We start from the raw sequence: 4,645 nt of genomic DNA, 5'->3' as shown, positions 1-4,645 counted from the left end.
TTAACAAAAGTAACACATAATTTGCAATGTATAAACGCATAACAGACAAAGAACTGACATTTTAACAGCTTGGTGAGGGAACATATTTCTTGGGAAATATTGTTTAATTAACGTAATACGATGGGCATATATGTGGCCTGTATGATTTCTATTATATAAATTATTGTCAAGTCCAAAAGTGAAATTGTAATATAAAATTTTTCACAAGAGACATTAAATTCCTCATCGATATTATAAATTATATAAAGTGAAAATGTTTCATTAAATCAACAGCTGTATATTCTAGTATGATACTAAACAAAGCGAAAGCTATTTGGAACCTCATGCATTTAATACTAGCTAGAAAACGATACCTGACTAGATAAATGTATTTCTTCGTTATGGTTCCTAAAAATTAATTGCTAATACATTTTAAAATTTACTGCTCCGCTTAATTTGAAATCTTCAAAGGAAATACACGATTTAAATTCTATACAACAGTAAACAATATATTATGTAATATATATCAGAAAGGAACTATAAACACTAATAAAACTAACATACATTTTCGAACTCGTGTATATTTTATCTCCCCAACAGACTTAATTAAACTTTAATCGTCTTACATTTTCCTACCAACTTCAATGTTGTGAGCGCTCACTCACATCAGGTGTGAAATGTAGTAATTACTTTTAAAACAAGTAATCTATTTTAATTAACTTCTAGAACATAGGTCTAATTTTATTTTAAAATATTCATTTTATTCAGTCATCACAGTTCAATTATTTAGTTTCGAAAATTATTTAAGTTTGCTAAGACATTTTCCGAACTACACATGTTATATAAGGCAATGTTCTCTTATATGTATATCAATCGGTCCTCTATAGATCGGTAAGAATCTGTCTGTATCGCAATAGAAACAAAACAACGAAACAACTCTTATACACACACTTGAGAGAACCAAAATTTACAAGTATACAATCGTGGAAAATTGGTACACAAAGCCGCTAAGCAAGAATAACAGGAAGAATATATTTCTACCTCGAAGAAAAAAGTTAGAAAATAGAAACTGGAAGGAGACCTCATTATGACAAAAGCTGTTGCGAAACGACTAAAATAACTAAAATCTTGGTACATAAAATTGCATTGAAAAACAATGGCAATAAAAGCCAATTCTTGCCAAGAGCTTCAACATTTGAACAGAATTGAAGCATCAAAATGACAGGATGCGTGGAAATAATGACTGAAAATTATAGATTCATAACTGAGATATCGACCAAGCAAAGAATCAGATATGAATAACAGCATGATATTTTGATGGAAATAAATTACATTGCCTCTATGTAGTTCAAATTTAGCTGAAGAAGAGCTCACACGCAGTAGCGTGGCAGTGTTGATATTTACTACGGCATTGTCAGTACTATGGAATACCAAAAACAAAGATATAAGATACTGTGCATTTAAGAGAATCGAAAATAATCCAAATTCTGGAATAAGCTATTAAACTCGAACTCGGATATCAAGGATAAAACACCGTTCTGTGCCAGAAGAAAAAGAAATGTGGTATATATTTCCTTTATGAATACCTGGGTTATTGCTAATGCAATAAATACATAGGTTTTGTAATATCATGTGAGGATTGAGTAGATTTTTTAAAAAATTCAAAAAATTAAGAAGTATCAGAACTTGGCGACGGAGATGAGACAGGAATTTAGCGATTTAAAGAGAATTCACAACAAACCGCATGGCAATATGATAAAGATAAATAAAATGACAACAACATTAACGACGACAACTACAACGGCGATGCTAATAATGATAAAAATAATAATAATAATAATAATAATAATAACAATAATAATACACTAATAATAATAATAATAATAATAATAAACTAATAATAATAATAATGATAATATAATAATAATAATAATAATAATAATAATAATAATACACTAATAATAATAATAATAATAATAATAATAATACACTAATAATAATAATAATAATAATAATAATAATAATAATAATAATAATACTAATAATAATAATACTAATAATAGTAATAATAATAATAGTAGTAGTAATGATAATAATAATAATAATAATAATAATAATAATAATAATAATTATTATTATTATTATCATGATAATAAGAACAACAACAGCAACAACAACAACAACAACAATAATAATGATAATAATAATGATGATGGTAATAATAATAATAATAATAATAATAATAATAATAATAATAATAATAATAATAATAATAACAATAATAATAATAATAATAATAATAATAATAATAATGATATGAAGGTAGCCAAAGAAAGAAGAAGGGTCTAAGTATGGCTTAGATCGATTATCGAAAGGATTTTGATAGCGTTCTCTACTTACGGATCCTAGAAACCCTAGCGATAAACAAAGTAGCAGCAATAATCATAAAATATATAAAACTTTCCGTGAATAAATGGTAAAGTCTGCTGCAGATACAGACGACAGAATGATTCATAAAAAAACAAAGCCATCTCCATTTGAAGAGGAATATTCTAGGGTGACATGCTTTCTCAACTCATTTTCTGCTTGGCACTGACACCTTTATCTAAGATGCTAAACACAGCTGGATGTGGTTACAACTGTTATGGCAAAAGAATCAACCATATCTTGTATATGGATGATTTAAAAGTGTATGCTACAAATGATAAACAGCTGGAAACTTTACGACATACAATACATGGATTTACTAAATAGATAAACATGAAATTCGGCTTAGAAAATGCGGCAACGGAACCTTGAGAAGAGGAAAACTAGTTAAGAGTAACAACATCACATTGGATAAAGCAAGGGAAATAAGAGAATTGGGCCAAAGCCAGACATGCAAATACTTAGAAAGCAATTAACTACATACGATGCAACATTCACAAATAAAAGGCAAATTAAGGAAGGAATACTATAGGTGAGTTACATAAGTGCTAAAAACAGAGCTCAATGCGAATTACAGATAAGTTTCAACACTCTAGCCGTCCCAGTTGTAATTTACAGCTAAAACTGTTTAACTGGAATCTAAATAAACAAGAAAGCAAGCAAAATAATGACAGGATTTAGGATGCACCACCCAAATTCAGATATAGAAATGTTATACAAAGGTGGTAGAGGCGTTATACAGCTAGGAAACTATTAAACATAACTACAATAATATTGCAGAAATACATACATATGAAGCCAGGTAAACTGGCACAAATAACCACAAAACACGAATAAAACAAAACAAAAATGTTCTCAGTTTTTAAGAAGAAGACAAATAAAAAAAAAGGTCATATTATCTAACAAGAAAAACTTGAAGTAACAAAAGCTGTAAATCAACTGAAATGCAAACTAAGCAATAACAGCAACGGATCATGATGAAACGATGGCAATAAAAACCCGTATATGGCAAATACTGGGTTAAGATAAACGGAAAAGAAATAGACAAAGCAAAATCTTAAAGATGTTGAGAAGTCTCAGGATTCAAAGTAGAGACTGAAGGTTGTTTAATTGTAGCGTTCCCACCAGAAATCACCATAAACATTATGAAAATCAATAAAATTACTGCATGATATGTAGTGATGGAGAAGAAACAATATGTCGCATTATCTCTGACTGCCCAGAGAAGTGATATATTCACAGAAATGATAGAATCGGGACCTATATACGCTAACACTATGGAATAACAACAGGAAATATATGGTATAGACACATGCCAGAAAAGATCACAGAAAAATGAGAATGCAACCATACTCTTGGATATGACAATACACACAGATAGAGAAATCAAGTGTCATTGGACGGATATAGTTGTCAGAGATCACCCAGAAAAAATGCTTTTTACTCGATGTATCAATGTCCACAGATTACAGCGTTTCTCTAAAAGAAACGGAGAAACTTTCAAAATACAAACATCTGGAAATAGTGGTAACTCGAATGTGGCGCCTAAAAACAGAAAGAATTTGAATTATAGAAGATGCATTAGGTATATATAATTAACAGCCATATATTGCTTAATTACAAATAAAAGATGCCATTGGAAAATGATACAGGAACAAATTAGCTTTCCTGCCGTATCTAACATTAAAACATCGACTCACTTAAATTCCTTTTTGAAGGAGAAAATAAGGAGCAACTGAGGAAGTGTAAATTAGATGTTTACTGATAATCAGTCTCTTTTTACCATTATAGCCGCAATATTAGCTGTGCTGAAAAGAGTAATCATCAAATACGTTCCAACCGTGAACAATTTAACTTGCAAATCTGTTGACCGTGTTCAGCTTTGCTCTATAGCTTAACATTTCTACTGGTAATAATGTTTTTACGCTTGATGCTTATATTACTATATTTTATTATTATCATTATACTGGAATGTTTTGTTTGTAGGTAGCTGCTCTTCGGCTACTACTATATTTCTACTAAAATATTCTATGTTGCCTTCTTTTAAATTTGTAGAGGATTCTAAATTACGTCTTTCTATTCAACAGTAGTAGGTGTTGACTGGTGTGTATGACTATTTACTGGAAATGACGGCCAAAGTTAGTATCTAATACAGTTGGCCACAATATTTTCTCCTTACAGATCAGCCGTCTTATATAGTCATGCGAGAAGCAGAAAGCCTGCTGTCCGTTAGATACTC

At 29.9% G+C, this 4,645-nt stretch overlaps 1 long non-coding RNA gene across 2 annotated transcripts; it reads left to right on the top strand.

The window, feature by feature from the left end:
- Window positions 1–2,017: 2,017 nt before the first annotated feature.
- LOC118764559 lies at window positions 2,018–4,001 on the top strand. 2 transcript variants are annotated; one of them, XR_005000379.1, is made up of 2 exons: window positions 2,018–2,041; window positions 3,835–4,001. It is a non-coding gene; the product is annotated as an uncharacterized LOC118764559 (long non-coding RNA). The 2 variants fall into 2 exon arrangements; XR_005000378.1 differs by lacking the exon at window positions 2,018–2,041 and adding an exon at window positions 2,043–2,056.
- The last annotated feature ends 644 nt before the right edge of the window (window positions 4,002–4,645 follow it).

The sequence above is a fragment of the Octopus sinensis genome, linkage group LG8 (genome assembly GCF_006345805.1).
Source record: "Octopus sinensis linkage group LG8, ASM634580v1, whole genome shotgun sequence".
NCBI lineage: Eukaryota > Metazoa > Mollusca > Cephalopoda > Octopoda > Octopodidae > Octopus > Octopus sinensis.
Note: the sequence above shows the minus strand (reverse complement) of the source record. Positions and strands in the feature narration are given on the sequence as shown.